Raw genomic sequence first — 18524 nt, forward strand, 5'->3', positions numbered from 1 at the left:
ATAGTATTTTTACAAGGAAAGTACATTGTTAAACATAGAAACTTCTGTAAGAGGCTATGAAAAGAAGGCACTGCTGAGATTCGAACTCAGGATCTCCTGTTTACAAGACAGGCGCTTTAACCAACTAAGCCACAGCACCACTTTGTTTAAGAGTAGGAAAGCACTACTGGTAGAATCGCCCTCACCTCATGTCTTTCAGTGTCCTTGAATGTCTAGAGATAGACGACTTATGCAAATTCTTTCTTTACTGGACTAATTTTTAGGGCTTCAATAGTGACAAAAAATACAATCTTTATTGAATTACTGATATTAAAACCCTAAACTTTGGTTAATCTCTGATAAAGTTTGAGCTTGTCCAACTCTTGACATAATCCACTGTTGTAGATATGATAAGAGCCACTTTGCCAGAAGCTCATACACAATCTTTAGTGAAATTGCACAGACTTGTCAAAATCCTCATTAGATCACATCATCTGGCTACAGACTCTTCCTGTAGACGAGCTGCCAAGTGGTTATGGCGTATGACTACTAATCCATTGTGCTCTGCATGCATGGTTTTTGAATCCCATACTTGTTGAAGTTACCTTCATCTCCAATGTTGAAACTCTAAATTATCTTTTTCAGCCCAAGCAGTGAGTATTTCCAGCATTTCCTGTTCAAGAAGGCTGCTATCAAACTTTTCTAACATTGGCTGACATCTTCTTCCTTTTGAGTACTTTGACAACACAGATTTAGAATCTCTCCATTGCACTATCTAAGGAAGGGATATGAGAAAGACAAGTTTGACTTTATAGTATTTTTACAAGGAAAGTACACTGTTAAACATAGAAACTTCAGTACTGAGGCTATGAAAAGAAGGCACTGCTGAGATTCGAACTCAGGATCTCCTGTTTACGAGACAGGCGCTTTAACCAACTAAGCCACAGCACCACTTTGTGTAAGAGTAGAAAAGCACTACTGGTAGAGTCGCCCTCACCTCATGTCTTTCAGTGTCCTTGAATGTCTAGAGATAGACGACTTATGCAAATTCTTTCTTTACTGGACTAATTTTTAGGGCTTCAATAGTGACAAAAAATACAATCTTTCTTGAATTACTGATATTAAAACCCTAAACTTTGGTTAATCTCTGATAAAGTTTGAGCTTGTCCAACTCTTGACATAATCCACTGTTGTAGATATGATAAGAGCCACTTTGCCAGAAGCTCATACACAATCTTTAGTGAAATTGCACAGACTTGTCAAAATCCTCATTAGATCACATCATCTGGCTACAGACTCTTCCTGTAGACGAGCTGCCGAGTGGTTATGGCGTATGACTACTAATCCATTGTGCTCTGCATGCATGGTTTTTGAATCCCATACTTGTTGAAGTTACCTTCATCTCCAATGTTGAAACTCTAAATTATCTTTTTCAGCCCAAGCAGTGAGTATTTCCAGCATTTCCTGTTCAAGAAGGCTGCTATCAAACTTTTCTAACATTTCAGTCTGGCAAAAGTAAACCCACTGTTTTCATTTGGCATGCTTGATGCCATCCTACATTGGCTGACATCTTCTTCCTTTTGAGTACTTTGACAACACAGATTTAGAATCTCTCCATTGCACTATCTAAGGAAGGGATATGAGAAAGACAAGTTTGACTTTATAGTATTTTTACAAGGAAAGTACATTGTTAAACATAGAAACTTCTGTAAGAGGCTATGAAAAGAAGGCACTGCTGAGATTCGAACTCAGGATCTCCTGTTTACAAGACAGGCGCTTTAACCAACTAAGCCACAGCACCACTTTGTTTAAGAGTAGGAAAGCACTACTGGTAGAATCGCCCTCACCTCATGTCTTTCAGTGTCCTTGAATGTCTAGAGATAGACGACTTATGCAAATTCTTTCTTTACTGGACTAATTTTTAGGGCTTCAATAGTGACAAAAAATACAATCTTTATTGAATTACTGATATTAAAACCCTAAACTTTGGTTAATCTCTGATAAAGTTTGAGCTTGTCCAACTCTTGACATAATCCACTGTTGTAGATATGATAAGAGCCACTTTGCCAGAAGCTCATACACAATCTTTAGTGAAATTGCACAGACTTGTCAAAATCCTCATTAGATCACATCATCTGGCTACAGACTCTTCCTGTAGACGAGCTGCCAAGTGGTTATGGCGTATGACTACTAATCCATTGTGCTCTGCATGCATGGTTTTTGAATCCCATACTTGTTGAAGTTACCTTCATCTCCAATGTTGAAACTCTAAATTATCTTTTTCAGCCCAAGCAGTGAGTATTTCCAGCATTTCCTGTTCAAGAAGGCTGCTATCAAACTTTTCTAACATTGGCTGACATCTTCTTCCTTTTGAGTACTTTGACAACACAGATTTAGAATCTCTCCATTGCACTATCTAAGGAAGGGATATGAGAAAGACAAGTTTGACTTTATAGTATTTTTACAAGGAAAGTACACTGTTAAACATAGAAACTTCAGTACTGAGGCTATGAAAAGAAGGCACTGCTGAGATTCGAACTCAGGATCTCCTGTTTACGAGACAGGCGCTTTAACCAACTAAGCCACAGCACCACTTTGTGTAAGAGTAGAAAAGCACTACTGGTAGATTCGCCCTCACCTCATGTCTTTCAGTGTCCTTGAATGTCTAGAGATAGACGACTTATGCAAATTCTTTCTTTACTGGACTAATTTTTAGGGCTTCAATAGTGACAAAAAATACAATCTTTCTTGAATTACTGATATTAAAACCCTAAACTTTGGTTAATCTCTGATAAAGTTTGAGCTTGTCCAACTCTTGACATAATCCACTGTTGTAGATATGATAAGAGCCACTATCCCAGAAGCTCATACACAATCTTTAGTGAAATTGCACAGACTTGTCAAAATCCTCATTAGATCACATCATCTGGCTACAGACTCTTCCTGTAGACGAGCTGCCGAGTGGTTATGGCGTATGACTACTAATCCATTGTGCTCTGCATGCATGGTTTTTGAATCCCATACTTGTTGAAGTTACCTTCATCTCCAATGTTGAAACTCTAAATTATCTTTTTCAGCCCAAGCAGTGAGTATTTCCAGCATTTCCTGTTCAAGAAGGCTGCTATCAAACTTTTCTAACATTTCAGTCTGGCAAAAGTAAGCCCACTGTTTTCATTTGGCATGCTTGATGCCATCCTACATTGGCTGACATCTTCTTCCTTTTGAGTACTTTGACAACACAGATTTAGAATCTCTCCATTGCACTATCTAAGGAAGGGATATGAGAAAGACAAGTTTGACTTTATAGTATTTTTACAAGGAAAGTACACTGTTAAACATAGAAACTTCAGTACTGAGGCTATGAAAAGAAGGCACTGCTGAGATTCGAACTCAGGATCTCCTGTTCACGAGACAGGCGCTTTAACCAACTAAGCCACAGCACCACTTTGTGTAAGAGTAGAAAAGCACTACTGGTAGAGTCGCCCTCACCTCATGTCTTTCAGTGTCCTTGAATGTCTAGAGATAGACGACTTATGCAAATTCTTTCTTTACTGGACTAATTTTTAGGGCTTCAATAGTGACAAAAAATACAATCTTTCTTGAATTACTGATATTAAAACCCTAAACTTTGGTTAATCTCTGATAAAGTTTGAGCTTGTCCAACTCTTGACATAATCCACTGTTGTAGATATGATAAGAGCCACTTTGCCAGAAGCTCATACACAATCTTTAGTGAAATTGCACAGACTTGTCAAAATCCTCATTAGATCACATCATCTGGCTACAGACTCTTCCTGTAGACGAGCTGCCGAGTGGTTATGGCGTATGACTACTAATCCATTGTGCTCTGCATGCATGGTTTTTGAATCCCATACTTGTTGAAGTTACCTTCATCTCCAATGTTGAAACTCTAAATTATCTTTTTCAGCCCAAGCAGTGAGTATTTCCAGCATTTCCTGTTCAAGAAGGCTGCTATCAAACTTTTCTAACATTTCAGTCTGGCAAAAGTAAGCCCACTGTTTTCATTTGGCATGCTTGATGCCATCCTACATTGGCTGACATCTTCTTCCTTTTGAGTACTTTGACAACACAGATTTAGAATCTCTCCATTGCACTATCTAAGGAAGGGATATGAGAAAGACAAGTTTGACTTTATAGTATTTTTACAAGGAAAGTACACTGTTAAACATAGAAACTTCAGTACTGAGGCTATGAAAAGAAGGCACTGCTGAGATTCGAACTCAGGATCTCCTGTTTACGAGACAGGCGCTTTAACCAACTAAGCCACAGCACCACTTTGTGTAAGAGTAGAAAAGCACTACTGGTAGAGTCGCCCTCACCTCATGTCTTTCAGTGTCCTTGAATGTCTAGAGATAGACGACTTATGCAAATTCTTTCTTTACTGGACTAATTTTTAGGGCTTCAATAGTGACAAAAAATACAATCTTTCTTGAATTACTGATATTAAAACCCTAAACTTTGGTTAATCTCTGATAAAGTTTGAGCTTGTCCAACTCTTGACATAATCCACTGTTGTAGATATGATAAGAGCCACTTTGCCAGAAGCTCATACACAATCTTTAGTGAAATTGCACAGACTTGTCAAAATCCTCATTAGATCACATCATCTGGTACAGACTCTTCCTGTAGACGAGCTGCCGAGTGGTTATGGCGTATGACTACTAATTCATTGTGCTCTGCATGCATGGTTTTTGAATCCCATACTTGTTGAAGTTACCTTCATCTCCAATGTTGAAACTCTAAATTATCTTTTTCAGCCCAAGCAGTGAGTATTTCCAGCATTTCCTGTTCAAGAAGGCTGCTATCAAACTTTTCTAACATTTCAGTCTGGCAAAAGTAAACCCACTGTTTTCATTTGGCATGCTTGATGCCATCCTACATTGGCTGACATCTTCTTCCTTTTGAGTACTTTGACAACACAGATTTAGAATCTCTCCATTGCACTATCTAAGGAAGGGATATGAGAAAGACAAGTTTGACTTTATAGTATTTTTACAAGGAAAGTACATTGTTAAACATAGAAACTTCTGTAAGAGGCTATGAAAAGAAGGCACTGCTGAGATTCGAACTCAGGATCTCCTGTTTACAAGACAGGCGCTTTAACCAACTAAGCCACAGCACCACATTGTTTAAGAGTAGGAAAGCACTACTGGTAGAATCGCCCTCACCTCATGTCTTTCAGTGTCCTTGAATGTCTAGAGATAGACGACTTATGCAAATTCCTTTCTTTACTGGACTAATTTTTAGGGCTTCAATAGTGACAAAAAATACAATCTTTCTTGAATTACTGATATTAAAACCCTAAACTTTGGTTAATCTCTGATAAAGTTTGAGCTTGTCCAACTCTTGACATAATCCACTGTTGTAGATATGATAAGAGCCACTTTGCCAGAAGCTCATACACAATCTTTAGTGAAATTGCACAGACTTGTCAAAATCCTCATTAGATCACATCATCTGGCTACAGACTCTTCCTGTAGACGAGCTGCCGAGTGGTTATGGCGTATGACTACTAATTCATTGTGCTCTGCATGCATGGTTTTTGAATCCCATACTTGTTGAAGTTACCTTCATCTCCAATGTTGAAACTCTAAATTATCTTTTTCAGCCCAAGCAGTGAGTATTTCCAGCATTTCCTGTTCAAGAAGGCTGCTATCAAACTTTTCTAACATTTCAGTCTGGCAAAAGTAAACCCACTGTTTTCATTTGGCATGCTTGATGCCATCCTACATTGGCTGACATCTTCTTCCTTTTGAGTACTTTGACAACACAGATTTAGAATCTCTCCATTGCACTATCTAAGGAAGGGATATGAGAAAGACAAGTTTGACTTTATAGTATTTTTACAAGGAAAGTACATTGTTAAACATAGAAACTTCTGTAAGAGGCTATGAAAAGAAGGCACTGCTGAGATTCGAACTCAGGATCTCCTGTTTACAAGACAGGCGCTTTAACCAACTAAGCCACAGCACCACATTGTTTAAGAGTAGGAAAGCACTACTGGTAGAATCGCCCTCACCTCATGTCTTTCAGTGTCCTTGAATGTCTAGAGATAGACGACTTATGCAAATTCTTTCTTTACTGGACTAATTTTTAGGGCTTCAATAGTGACAAAAAATACAATCTTTCTTGAATTACTGATATTAAAACCCTAAACTTTGGTTAATCTCTGATAAAGTTTGAGCTTGTCCAACTCTTGACATAATCCACTGTTGTAGATATGATAAGAGCCACTTTGCCAGAAGCTCATACACAATCTTTAGTGAAATTGCACAGACTTGTCAAAATCCTCATTAGATCACATCATCTGGCTACAGACTCTTCCTGTAGACGAGCTGCCGAGTGGTTATGGCGTATGACTACTAATTCATTGTGCTCTGCATGCATGGTTTTTGAATCCCATACTTGTTGAAGTTACCTTCATCTCCAATGTTGAAACTCTAAATTATCTTTTTCAGCCCAAGCAGTGAGTATTTCCAGCATTTCCTGTTCAAGAAGGCTGCTATCAAACTTTTCTAACATTTCAGTCTGGCAAAAGTAAACCCACTGTTTTCATTTGGCATGCTTGATGCCATCCTACATTGGCTGACATCTTCTTCCTTTTGAGTACTTTGACAACACAGATTTAGAATCTCTCCATTGCACTATCTAAGGAAGGGATATGAGAAAGACAAGTTTGACTTTATAGTATTTTTACAAGGAAAGTACACTGTTAAACATAGAAACTTCAGTACTGAGGCTATGAAAAGAAGGCACTGCTGAGATTCGAACTCAGGATCTCCTGTTTACAAGACAGGCGCTTTAACCAACTAAGCCACAGCACCACATTGTTTAAGAGTAGGAAAGCACTACTGGTAGAATCGCCCTCACCTCATGTCTTTCAGTGTCCTTGAATGTCTAGAGATAGACGACTTATGCAAATTCTTTCTTTACTGGACTAATTTTTAGGGCTTCAATAGTGACAAAAAATACAATCTTTCTTGAATTACTGATATTAAAACCCTAAACTTTGGTTAATCTCTGATAAAGTTTGAGCTTGTCCAACTCTTGACATAATCCACTGTTGTAGATATGATAAGAGCCACTTTGCCAGAAGCTCATACACAATCTTTAGTGAAATTGCACAGACTTGTCAAAATCCTCATTAGATCACATCATCTGGCTACAGACTCTTCCTGTAGACGAGCTGCCGAGTGGTTATGGCGTATGACTACTAATTCATTGTGCTCTGCATGCATGGTTTTTGAATCCCATACTTGTTGAAGTTACCTTCATCTCCAATGTTGAAACTCTAAATTATCTTTTTCAGCCCAAGCAGTGAGTATTTCCAGCATTTCCTGTTCAAGAAGGCTGCTATCAAACTTTTCTAACATTTCAGTCTGGCAAAAGTAAACCCACTGTTTTCATTTGGCATGCTTGATGCCATCCTACATTGGCTGACATCTTCTTCCTTTTGAGTACTTTGACAACACAGATTTAGAATCTCTCCATTGCACTATCTAAGGAAGGGATATGAGAAAGACAAGTTTGACTTTATAGTATTTTTACAAGGAAAGTACACTGTTAAACATAGAAACTTCAGTACTGAGGCTATGAAAAGAAGGCACTGCTGAGATTCGAACTCAGGATCTCCTGTTTACAAGACAGGCGCTTTAACCAACTAAGCCACAGCACCACATTGTTTAAGAGTAGGAAAGCACTACTGGTAGAATCGCCCTCACCTCATGTCTTTCAGTGTCCTTGAATGTCTAGAGATAGACGACTTATGCAAATTCTTTCTTTACTGGACTAATTTTTAGGGCTTCAATAGTGACAAAAAATACAATCTTTCTTGAATTACTGATATTAAAACCCTAAACTTTGGTTAATCTCTGATAAAGTTTGAGCTTGTCCAACTCTTGACATAATCCACTGTTGTAGATATGATAAGAGCCACTTTGCCAGAAGCTCATACACAATCTTTAGTGAAATTGCACAGACTTGTCAAAATCCTCATTAGATCACATCATCTGGCTACAGACTCTTCCTGTAGACGAGCTGCCGAGTGGTTATGGCGTATGACTACTAATTCATTGTGCTCTGCATGCATGGTTTTTGAATCCCATACTTGTTGAAGTTACCTTCATCTCCAATGTTGAAACTCTAAATTATCTTTTTCAGCCCAAGCAGTGAGTATTTCCAGCATTTCCTGTTCAAGAAGGCTGCTATCAAACTTTTCTAACATTTCAGTCTGGCAAAAGTAAACCCACTGTTTTCATTTGGCATGCTTGATGCCATCCTACATTGGCTGACATCTTCTTCCTTTTGAGTACTTTGACAACACAGATTTAGAATCTCTCCATTGCACTATCTAAGGAAGGGATATGAGAAAGACAAGTTTGACTTTATAGTATTTTTACAAGGAAAGTACATTGTTAAACATAGAAACTTCTGTAAGAGGCTATGAAAAGAAGGCACTGCTGAGATTCGAACTCAGGATCTCCTGTTTACAAGACAGGCGCTTTAACCAACTAAGCCACAGCACCACATTGTTTAAGAGTAGGAAAGCACTACTGGTAGAATCGCCCTCACCTCATGTCTTTCAGTGTCCTTGAATGTCTAGAGATAGACGACTTATGCAAATTCTTTCTTTACTGGACTAATTTTTAGGGCTTCAATAGTGACAAAAAATACAATCTTTCTTGAATTACTGATATTAAAACCCTAAACTTTGGTTAATCTCTGATAAAGTTTGAGCTTGTCCAACTCTTGACATAATCCACTGTTGTAGATATGATAAGAGCCACTTTGCCAGAAGCTCATACACAATCTTTAGTGAAATTGCACAGACTTGTCAAAATCCTCATTAGATCACATCATCTGGCTACAGACTCTTCCTGTAGACGAGCTGCCGAGTGGTTATGGCGTATGACTACTAATTCATTGTGCTCTGCATGCATGGTTTTTGAATCCCATACTTGTTGAAGTTACCTTCATCTCCAATGTTGAAACTCTAAATTATCTTTTTCAGCCCAAGCAGTGAGTATTTCCAGCATTTCCTGTTCAAGAAGGCTGCTATCAAACTTTTCTAACATTTCAGTCTGGCAAAAGTAAACCCACTGTTTTCATTTGGCATGCTTGATGCCATCCTACATTGGCTGACATCTTCTTCCTTTTGAGTACTTTGACAACACAGATTTAGAATCTCTCCATTGCACTATCTAAGGAAGGGATATGAGAAAGACAAGTTTGACTTTATAGTATTTTTACAAGGAAAGTACATTGTTAAACATAGAAACTTCTGTAAGAGGCTATGAAAAGAAGGCACTGCTGAGATTCGAACTCAGGATCTCCTGTTTACAAGACAGGCGCTTTAACCAACTAAGCCACAGCACCACATTGTTTAAGAGTAGGAAAGCACTACTGGTAGAATCGCCCTCACCTCATGTCTTTCAGTGTCCTTGAATGTCTAGAGATAGACGACTTATGCAAATTCTTTCTTTACTGGACTAATTTTTAGGGCTTCAATAGTGACAAAAAATACAATCTTTCTTGAATTACTGATATTAAAACCCTAAACTTTGGTTAATCTCTGATAAAGTTTGAGCTTGTCCAACTCTTGACATAATCCACTGTTGTAGATATGATAAGAGCCACTTTGCCAGAAGCTCATACACAATCTTTAGTGAAATTGCACAGACTTGTCAAAATCCTCATTAGATCACATCATCTGGCTACAGACTCTTCCTGTAGACGAGCTGCCGAGTGGTTATGGCGTATGACTACTAATTCATTGTGCTCTGCATGCATGGTTTTTGAATCCCATACTTGTTGAAGTTACCTTCATCTCCAATGTTGAAACTCTAAATTATCTTTTTCAGCCCAAGCAGTGAGTATTTCCAGCATTTCCTGTTCAAGAAGGCTGCTATCAAACTTTTCTAACATTTCAGTCTGGCAAAAGTAAACCCACTGTTTTCATTTGGCATGCTTGATGCCATCCTACATTGGCTGACATCTTCTTCCTTTTGAGTACTTTGACAACACAGATTTAGAATCTCTCCATTGCACTATCTAAGGAAGGGATATGAGAAAGACAAGTTTGACTTTATAGTATTTTTACAAGGAAAGTACACTGTTAAACATAGAAACTTCAGTACTGAGGCTATGAAAAGAAGGCACTGCTGAGATTCGAACTCAGGATCTCCTGTTTACAAGACAGGCGCTTTAACCAACTAAGCCACAGCACCACATTGTTTAAGAGTAGGAAAGCACTACTGGTAGAATCGCCCTCACCTCATGTCTTTCAGTGTCCTTGAATGTCTAGAGATAGACGACTTATGCAAATTCTTTCTTTACTGGACTAATTTTTAGGGCTTCAATAGTGACAAAAAATACAATCTTTCTTGAATTACTGATATTAAAACCCTAAACTTTGGTTAATCTCTGATAAAGTTTGAGCTTGTCCAACTCTTGACATAATCCACTGTTGTAGATATGATAAGAGCCACTTTGCCAGAAGCTCATACACAATCTTTAGTGAAATTGCACAGACTTGTCAAAATCCTCATTAGATCACATCATCTGGCTACAGACTCTTCCTGTAGACGAGCTGCCGAGTGGTTATGGCGTATGACTACTAATTCATTGTGCTCTGCATGCATGGTTTTTGAATCCCATACTTGTTGAAGTTACCTTCATCTCCAATGTTGAAACTCTAAATTATCTTTTTCAGCCCAAGCAGTGAGTATTTCCAGCATTTCCTGTTCAAGAAGGCTGCTATCAAACTTTTCTAACATTTCAGTCTGGCAAAAGTAAACCCACTGTTTTCATTTGGCATGCTTGATGCCATCCTACATTGGCTGACATCTTCTTCCTTTTGAGTACTTTGACAACACAGATTTAGAATCTCTCCATTGCACTATCTAAGGAAGGGATATGAGAAAGACAAGTTTGACTTTATAGTATTTTTACAAGGAAAGTACACTGTTAAACATAGAAACTTCAGTACTGAGGCTATGAAAAGAAGGCACTGCTGAGATTCGAACTCAGGATCTCCTGTTTACAAGACAGGCGCTTTAACCAACTAAGCCACAGCACCACATTGTTTAAGAGTAGGAAAGCACTACTGGTAGAATCGCCCTCACCTCATGTCTTTCAGTGTCCTTGAATGTCTAGAGATAGACGACTTATGCAAATTCTTTCTTTACTGGACTAATTTTTAGGGCTTCAATAGTGACAAAAAATACAATCTTTCTTGAATTACTGATATTAAAACCCTAAACTTTGGTTAATCTCTGATAAAGTTTGAGCTTGTCCAACTCTTGACATAATCCACTGTTGTAGATATGATAAGAGCCACTTTGCCAGAAGCTCATACACAATCTTTAGTGAAATTGCACAGACTTGTCAAAATCCTCATTAGATCACATCATCTGGCTACAGACTCTTCCTGTAGACGAGCTGCCGAGTGGTTATGGCGTATGACTACTAATTCATTGTGCTCTGCATGCATGGTTTTTGAATCCCATACTTGTTGAAGTTACCTTCATCTCCAATGTTGAAACTCTAAATTATCTTTTTCAGCCCAAGCAGTGAGTATTTCCAGCATTTCCTGTTCAAGAAGGCTGCTATCAAACTTTTCTAACATTTCAGTCTGGCAAAAGTAAACCCACTGTTTTCATTTGGCATGCTTGATGCCATCCTACATTGGCTGACATCTTCTTCCTTTTGAGTACTTTGACAACACAGATTTAGAATCTCTCCATTGCACTATCTAAGGAAGGGATATGAGAAAGACAAGTTTGACTTTATAGTATTTTTACAAGGAAAGTACATTGTTAAACATAGAAACTTCTGTAAGAGGCTATGAAAAGAAGGCACTGCTGAGATTCGAACTCAGGATCTCCTGTTTACAAGACAGGCGCTTTAACCAACTAAGCCACAGCACCACATTGTTTAAGAGTAGGAAAGCACTACTGGTAGAATCGCCCTCACCTCATGTCTTTCAGTGTCCTTGAATGTCTAGAGATAGACGACTTATGCAAATTCTTTCTTTACTGGACTAATTTTTAGGGCTTCAATAGTGACAAAAAATACAATCTTTCTTGAATTACTGATATTAAAACCCTAAACTTTGGTTAATCTCTGATAAAGTTTGAGCTTGTCCAACTCTTGACATAATCCACTGTTGTAGATATGATAAGAGCCACTTTGCCAGAAGCTCATACACAATCTTTAGTGAAATTGCACAGACTTGTCAAAATCCTCATTAGATCACATCATCTGGCTACAGACTCTTCCTGTAGACGAGCTGCCGAGTGGTTATGGCGTATGACTACTAATTCATTGTGCTCTGCATGCATGGTTTTTGAATCCCATACTTGTTGAAGTTACCTTCATCTCCAATGTTGAAACTCTAAATTATCTTTTTCAGCCCAAGCAGTGAGTATTTCCAGCATTTCCTGTTCAAGAAGGCTGCTATCAAACTTTTCTAACATTTCAGTCTGGCAAAAGTAAACCCACTGTTTTCATTTGGCATGCTTGATGCCATCCTACATTGGCTGACATCTTCTTCCTTTTGAGTACTTTGACAACACAGATTTAGAATCTCTCCATTGCACTATCTAAGGAAGGGATATGAGAAAGACAAGTTTGACTTTATAGTATTTTTACAAGGAAAGTACATTGTTAAACATAGAAACTTCTGTAAGAGGCTATGAAAAGAAGGCACTGCTGAGATTCGAACTCAGGATCTCCTGTTTACAAGACAGGCGCTTTAACCAACTAAGCCACAGCACCACATTGTTTAAGAGTAGGAAAGCACTACTGGTAGAATCGCCCTCACCTCATGTCTTTCAGTGTCCTTGAATGTCTAGAGATAGACGACTTATGCAAATTCTTTCTTTACTGGACTAATTTTTAGGGCTTCAATAGTGACAAAAAATACAATCTTTCTTGAATTACTGATATTAAAACCCTAAACTTTGGTTAATCTCTGATAAAGTTTGAGCTTGTCCAACTCTTGACATAATCCACTGTTGTAGATATGATAAGAGCCACTTTGCCAGAAGCTCATACACAATCTTTAGTGAAATTGCACAGACTTGTCAAAATCCTCATTAGATCACATCATCTGGCTACAGACTCTTCCTGTAGACGAGCTGCCGAGTGGTTATGGCGTATGACTACTAATTCATTGTGCTCTGCATGCATGGTTTTTGAATCCCATACTTGTTGAAGTTACCTTCATCTCCAATGTTGAAACTCTAAATTATCTTTTTCAGCCCAAGCAGTGAGTATTTCCAGCATTTCCTGTTCAAGAAGGCTGCTATCAAACTTTTCTAACATTTCAGTCTGGCAAAAGTAAACCCACTGTTTTCATTTGGCATGCTTGATGCCATCCTACATTGGCTGACATCTTCTTCCTTTTGAGTACTTTGACAACACAGATTTAGAATCTCTCCATTGCACTATCTAAGGAAGGGATATGAGAAAGACAAGTTTGACTTTATAGTATTTTTACAAGGAAAGTACATTGTTAAACATAGAAACTTCTGTAAGAGGCTATGAAAAGAAGGCACTGCTGAGATTCGAACTCAGGATCTCCTGTTTACAAGACAGGCGCTTTAACCAACTAAGCCACAGCACCACATTGTTTAAGAGTAGGAAAGCACTACTGGTAGAATCGCCCTCACCTCATGTCTTTCAGTGTCCTTGAATGTCTAGAGATAGACGACTTATGCAAATTCTTTCTTTACTGGACTAATTTTTAGGGCTTCAATAGTGACAAAAAATACAATCTTTATTGAATTACTGATATTAAAACCCTAAACTTTGGTTAATCTCTGATAAAGTTTGAGCTTGTCCAACTCTTGACATAATCCACTGTTGTAGATATGATAAGAGCCACTTTGCCAGAAGCTCATACACAATCTTTAGTGAAATTGCACAGACTTGTCAAAATCCTCATTAGATCACATCATCTGGCTACAGACTCTTCCTGTAGACGAGCTGCCGAGTGGTTATGGCGTATGACTACTAATTCATTGTGCTCTGCATGCATGGTTTTTGAATCCCATACTTGTTGAAGTTACCTTCATCTCCAATGTTGAAACTCTAAATTATCTTTTTCAGCCCAAGCAGTGAGTATTTCCAGCATTTCCTGTTCAAGAAGGCTGCTATCAAACTTTTCTAACATTTCAGTCTGGCAAAAGTAAACCCACTGTTTTCATTTGGCATGCTTGATGCCATCCTACATTGGCTGACATCTTCTTCCTTTTGAGTACTTTGACAACACAGATTTAGAATCTCTCCATTGCACTATCTAAGGAAGGGATATGAGAAAGACAAGTTTGACTTTATAGTATTTTTACAAGGAAAGTACATTGTTAAACATAGAAACTTCTGTAAGAGGCTATGAAAAGAAGGCACTGCTGAGATTCGAACTCAGGATCTCCTGTTTACAAGACAGGCGCTTTAACCAACTAAGCCACAGCACCACATTGTTTAAGAGTAGGAAAGCACTACTGGTAGAATCGCCCTCACCTCATGTCTTTCAGTGTCCTTGAATGTCTAGAGATAGACGACTTATGCAAATTCTTTCTTTACTGGACTAATTTTTAGGGCTTCAATAGTGACAAAAAATACAATCTTTCTTGAATTACTGATATTAAAACCCTAAACTTTGGTTAATCTCTGATAAAGTTTGAGCTTGTCCAACTCTTGACATAATCCACTGTTGTAGATATGATAAGAGCCACTTTGCCAGAAGCTCATACACAATCTTTAGTGAAATTGCACAGACTTGTCAAAATCCTCATTAGATCACATCATCTGGCTACAGACTCTTCCTGTAGACGAGCTGCCGAGTGGTTATGGCGTATGACTACTAATTCATTGTGCTCTGCATGCATGGTTTTTGAATCCCATACTTGTTGAAGTTACCTTCATCTCCAATGTTGAAACTCTAAATTATCTTTTTCAGCCCAAGCAGTGAGTATTTCCAGCATTTCCTGTTCAAGAAGGCTGCTATCAAACTTTTCTAACATTTCAGTCTGGCAAAAGTAAACCCACTGTTTTCATTTGGCATGCTTGATGCCATCCTACATTGGCTGACATCTTCTTCCTTTTGAGTACTTTGACAACACAGATTTAGAATCTCTCCATTGCACTATCTAAGGAAGGGATATGAGAAAGACAAGTTTGACTTTATAGTATTTTTACAAGGAAAGTACACTGTTAAACATAGAAACTTCAGTACTGAGGCTATGAAAAGAAGGCACTGCTGAGATTCGAACTCAGGATCTCCTGTTTACGAGACAGGCGCTTTAACCAACTAAGCCACAGCACCACTTTGTGTAAGAGTAGAAAAGCACTACTGGTAGAGTCGCCCTCACCTCATGTCTTTCAGTGTCCTTGAATGTCTAGAGATAGACGACTTATGCAAATTCTTTCTTTACTGGACTAATTTTTAGGGCTTCAATAGTGACAAAAAATACAATCTTTATTGAATTACTGATATTAAAACCCTAAACTTTGGTTAATCTCTGATAAAGTTTGAGCTTGTCCAACTCTTGACATAATCCACTGTTGTAGATATGATAAGAGCCACTTTGCCAGAAGCTCATACACAATCTTTAGTGAAATTGCACAGACTTGTCAAAATCCTCATTAGATCACATCATCTGGCTACAGACTCTTCCTGTAGACGAGCTGCCGAGTGGTTATGGCGTATGACTACTAATTCATTGTGCTCTGCATGCATGGTTTTTGAATCCCATACTTGTTGAAGTTACCTTCATCTCCAATGTTGAAACTCTAAATTATCTTTTTCAGCCCAAGCAGTGAGTATTTCCAGCATTTCCTGTTCAAGAAGGCTGCTATCAAACTTTTCTAACATTTCAGTCTGGCAAAAGTAAACCCACTGTTTTCATTTGGCATGCTTGATGCCATCCTACATTGGCTGACATCTTCTTCCTTTTGAGTACTTTGACAACACAGATTTAGAATCTCTCCATTGCACTATCTAAGGAAGGGATATGAGAAAGACAAGTTTGACTTTATAGTATTTTTACAAGGAAAGTACACTGTTAAACATAGAAACTTCAGTACTGAGGCTATGAAAAGAAGGCACTGCTGAGATTCGAACTCAGGATCTCCTGTTTACAAGACAGGCGCTTTAACCAACTAAGCCACAGCACCACATTGTTTAAGAGTAGGAAAGCACTACTGGTAGAATCGCCCTCACCTCATGTCTTTCAGTGTCCTTGAATGTCTAGAGATAGACGACTTATGCAAATTCTTTCTTTACTGGACTAATTTTTAGGGCTTCAATAGTGACAAAAAATACAATCTTTCTTGAATTACTGATATTAAAACCCTAAACTTTGGTTAATCTCTGATAAAGTTTGAGCTTGTCCAACTCTTGACATAATCCACTGTTGTAGATATGATAAGAGCCACTTTGCCAGAAGCTCATACACAATCTTTAGTGAAATTGCACAGACTTGTCAAAATCCTCATTAGATCACATCATCTGGCTACAGACTCTTCCTGTAGACGAGCTGCCGAGTGGTTATGGCGTATGACTACTAATTCATTGTGCTCTGCATGCATGGTTTTTGAATCCCATACTTGTTGAAGTTACCTTCATCTCCAATGTTGAAACTCTAAATTATCTTTTTCAGCCCAAGCAGTGAGTATTTCCAGCATTTCCTGTTCAAGAAGGCTGCTATCAAACTTTTCTAACATTTCAGTCTGGCAAAAGTAAACCCACTGTTTTCATTTGGCATGCTTGATGCCATCCTACATTGGCTGACATCTTCTTCCTTTTGAGTACTTTGACAACACAGATTTAGAATCTCTCCATTGCACTATCTAAGGAAGGGATATGAGAAAGACAAGTTTGACTTTATAGTATTTTTACAAGGAAAGTACATTGTTAAACATAGAAACTTCTGTAAGAGGCTATGAAAAGAAGGCACTGCTGAGATTCGAACTCAGGATCTCCTGTTTACAAGACAGGCGCTTTAACCAACTAAGCCACAGCACCACATTGTTTAAGAGTAGGAAAGCACTACTGGTAGAATCGCCCTCACCTCATGTCTTTCAGTGTCCTTGAATGTCTAGAGATAGACGACTTATGCAAATTCTTTCTTTACTGGACTAATTTTTAGGGCTTCAATAGTGACAAAAAATACAATCTTTCTTGAATTACTGATATTAAAACCCTAAACTTTGGTTAATCTCTGATAAAGTTTGAGCTTGTCCAACTCTTGACATAATCCACTGTTGTAGATATGATAAGAGCCACTTTGCCAGAAGCTCATACACAATCTTTAGTGAAATTGCACAGACTTGTCAAAATCCTCATTAGATCACATCATCTGGCTACAGACTCTTCCTGTAGACGAGCTGCCGAGTGGTTATGGCGTATGACTACTAATTCATTGTGCTCTGCATGCATGGTTTTTGAATCCCATACTTGTTGAAGTTACCTTCATCTCCAATGTTGAAACTCTAAATTATCTTTTTCAGCCCAAGCAGTGAGTATTTCCAGCATTTCCTGTTCAAGAAGGCTGCTATCAAACTTTTCTAACATTTCAGTCTGGCAAAAGTAAACCCACTGTTTTCATTTGGCATGCTTGATGCCATCCTACATTGGCTGACATCTTCTTCCTTTTGAGTACTTTGACAACACAGATTTAGAATCTCTCCATTGCACTATCTAAGGAAGGGATATGAGAAAGACAAGTTTGACTTTATAGTATTTTTACAAGGAAAGTACACTGTTAAACATAGAAACTTCAGTACTGAGGCTATGAAAAGAAGGCACTGCTGAGATTCGAACTCAGGATCTCCTGTTTACGAGACAGGCGCTTTAACCAACTAAGCCACAGCACCACTTTGTGTAAGAGTAGAAAAGCACTACTGGTAGAATCGCCCTCACCTCATGTCTTTCAGTGTCCTTGAATGTCTAGAGATAGACGACTTATGCAAATTCTTTCTTTACTGGACTAATTTTTAGGGCTTCAATAGTGACAAAAAATACAATCTTTATTGAATTACTGATATTAAAACCCTAAACTTTGGTTAATCTCTGATAAAGTTTGAGCTTGTCCAACTCTTGACATAATCCACTGTTGTAGATATGATAAGAGCCACTTTGCCAGAAGCTCATACACAATCTTTAGTGAAATTGCACAGACTTGTCAAAATCCTCATTAGATCACATCATCTGGCTACAGACTCTTCCTGTAGACGAGCTGCCGAGTGGTTATGGCATATGACTACTAATTCATTGTGCTCTGCATGCATGGTTTTTGAATCCCATACTTGTTGAAGTTACCTTCATCTCCAATGTTGAAACTCTAAATTATCTTTTTCAGCCCAAGCAGTGAGTATTTCCAGCATTTCCTGTTCAAGAAGGCTGCTATCAAACTTTTCTAACATTTCAGTCTGGCAAAAGTAAACCCACTGTTTTCATTTGGCATGCTTGATGCCATCCTACATTGGCTGACATCTTCTTCCTTTTGAGTACTTTGACA

The 18524-nt window shown here is 38.3% G+C and overlaps 22 non-coding genes across 22 annotated transcripts; all 22 read right to left on the reverse strand.

The window, feature by feature from the left end:
- Positions 1-65: 65 nt before the first annotated feature.
- TRNAT-UGU (transfer RNA threonine (anticodon UGU)) lies at positions 66-139 on the reverse strand. The gene has a single exon. It is a non-coding gene; the product is annotated as a tRNA-Thr (tRNA).
- Positions 140-856: 717 nt separating this feature from the next.
- TRNAT-CGU (transfer RNA threonine (anticodon CGU)) lies at positions 857-930 on the reverse strand. Its single transcript has one exon. It is a non-coding gene; the product is annotated as a tRNA-Thr (tRNA).
- Positions 931-1706: 776 nt separating this feature from the next.
- TRNAT-UGU (transfer RNA threonine (anticodon UGU)) lies at positions 1707-1780 on the reverse strand. The gene has a single exon. It is a non-coding gene; the product is annotated as a tRNA-Thr (tRNA).
- Positions 1781-2497: 717 nt separating this feature from the next.
- Positions 2498-2571, reverse strand: TRNAT-CGU (transfer RNA threonine (anticodon CGU)). The gene has a single exon. It is a non-coding gene; the product is annotated as a tRNA-Thr (tRNA).
- Positions 2572-3348: 777 nt separating this feature from the next.
- Positions 3349-3422, reverse strand: TRNAT-CGU (transfer RNA threonine (anticodon CGU)). The gene has a single exon. It is a non-coding gene; the product is annotated as a tRNA-Thr (tRNA).
- Positions 3423-4199: 777 nt separating this feature from the next.
- Positions 4200-4273, reverse strand: TRNAT-CGU (transfer RNA threonine (anticodon CGU)). Its single transcript has one exon. It is a non-coding gene; the product is annotated as a tRNA-Thr (tRNA).
- A 775-nt stretch (positions 4274-5048) lies between these two features.
- TRNAT-UGU (transfer RNA threonine (anticodon UGU)) lies at positions 5049-5122 on the reverse strand. Its single transcript has one exon. It is a non-coding gene; the product is annotated as a tRNA-Thr (tRNA).
- A 777-nt stretch (positions 5123-5899) lies between these two features.
- Positions 5900-5973, reverse strand: TRNAT-UGU (transfer RNA threonine (anticodon UGU)). Its single transcript has one exon. It is a non-coding gene; the product is annotated as a tRNA-Thr (tRNA).
- A 777-nt stretch (positions 5974-6750) lies between these two features.
- TRNAT-UGU (transfer RNA threonine (anticodon UGU)) lies at positions 6751-6824 on the reverse strand. Its single transcript has one exon. It is a non-coding gene; the product is annotated as a tRNA-Thr (tRNA).
- A 777-nt stretch (positions 6825-7601) lies between these two features.
- TRNAT-UGU (transfer RNA threonine (anticodon UGU)) lies at positions 7602-7675 on the reverse strand. The gene has a single exon. It is a non-coding gene; the product is annotated as a tRNA-Thr (tRNA).
- A 776-nt stretch (positions 7676-8451) lies between these two features.
- On the reverse strand, positions 8452-8525 carry TRNAT-UGU (transfer RNA threonine (anticodon UGU)). Its single transcript has one exon. It is a non-coding gene; the product is annotated as a tRNA-Thr (tRNA).
- A 776-nt stretch (positions 8526-9301) lies between these two features.
- Positions 9302-9375, reverse strand: TRNAT-UGU (transfer RNA threonine (anticodon UGU)). The gene has a single exon. It is a non-coding gene; the product is annotated as a tRNA-Thr (tRNA).
- A 777-nt stretch (positions 9376-10152) lies between these two features.
- On the reverse strand, positions 10153-10226 carry TRNAT-UGU (transfer RNA threonine (anticodon UGU)). The gene has a single exon. It is a non-coding gene; the product is annotated as a tRNA-Thr (tRNA).
- A 777-nt stretch (positions 10227-11003) lies between these two features.
- On the reverse strand, positions 11004-11077 carry TRNAT-UGU (transfer RNA threonine (anticodon UGU)). Its single transcript has one exon. It is a non-coding gene; the product is annotated as a tRNA-Thr (tRNA).
- Positions 11078-11853: 776 nt separating this feature from the next.
- On the reverse strand, positions 11854-11927 carry TRNAT-UGU (transfer RNA threonine (anticodon UGU)). Its single transcript has one exon. It is a non-coding gene; the product is annotated as a tRNA-Thr (tRNA).
- Positions 11928-12703: 776 nt separating this feature from the next.
- TRNAT-UGU (transfer RNA threonine (anticodon UGU)) lies at positions 12704-12777 on the reverse strand. Its single transcript has one exon. It is a non-coding gene; the product is annotated as a tRNA-Thr (tRNA).
- Positions 12778-13553: 776 nt separating this feature from the next.
- TRNAT-UGU (transfer RNA threonine (anticodon UGU)) lies at positions 13554-13627 on the reverse strand. Its single transcript has one exon. It is a non-coding gene; the product is annotated as a tRNA-Thr (tRNA).
- A 776-nt stretch (positions 13628-14403) lies between these two features.
- TRNAT-UGU (transfer RNA threonine (anticodon UGU)) lies at positions 14404-14477 on the reverse strand. Its single transcript has one exon. It is a non-coding gene; the product is annotated as a tRNA-Thr (tRNA).
- Positions 14478-15254: 777 nt separating this feature from the next.
- Positions 15255-15328, reverse strand: TRNAT-CGU (transfer RNA threonine (anticodon CGU)). The gene has a single exon. It is a non-coding gene; the product is annotated as a tRNA-Thr (tRNA).
- Positions 15329-16105: 777 nt separating this feature from the next.
- On the reverse strand, positions 16106-16179 carry TRNAT-UGU (transfer RNA threonine (anticodon UGU)). Its single transcript has one exon. It is a non-coding gene; the product is annotated as a tRNA-Thr (tRNA).
- A 776-nt stretch (positions 16180-16955) lies between these two features.
- TRNAT-UGU (transfer RNA threonine (anticodon UGU)) lies at positions 16956-17029 on the reverse strand. Its single transcript has one exon. It is a non-coding gene; the product is annotated as a tRNA-Thr (tRNA).
- Positions 17030-17806: 777 nt separating this feature from the next.
- Positions 17807-17880, reverse strand: TRNAT-CGU (transfer RNA threonine (anticodon CGU)). The gene has a single exon. It is a non-coding gene; the product is annotated as a tRNA-Thr (tRNA).
- Positions 17881-18524: the final 644 nt, after the last annotated feature.

This window comes from Anomaloglossus baeobatrachus, chromosome 7 (assembly GCF_048569485.1).
Source record: "Anomaloglossus baeobatrachus isolate aAnoBae1 chromosome 7, aAnoBae1.hap1, whole genome shotgun sequence".
In the NCBI taxonomy this organism is placed as follows: domain Eukaryota; kingdom Metazoa; phylum Chordata; class Amphibia; order Anura; family Aromobatidae; genus Anomaloglossus; species Anomaloglossus baeobatrachus.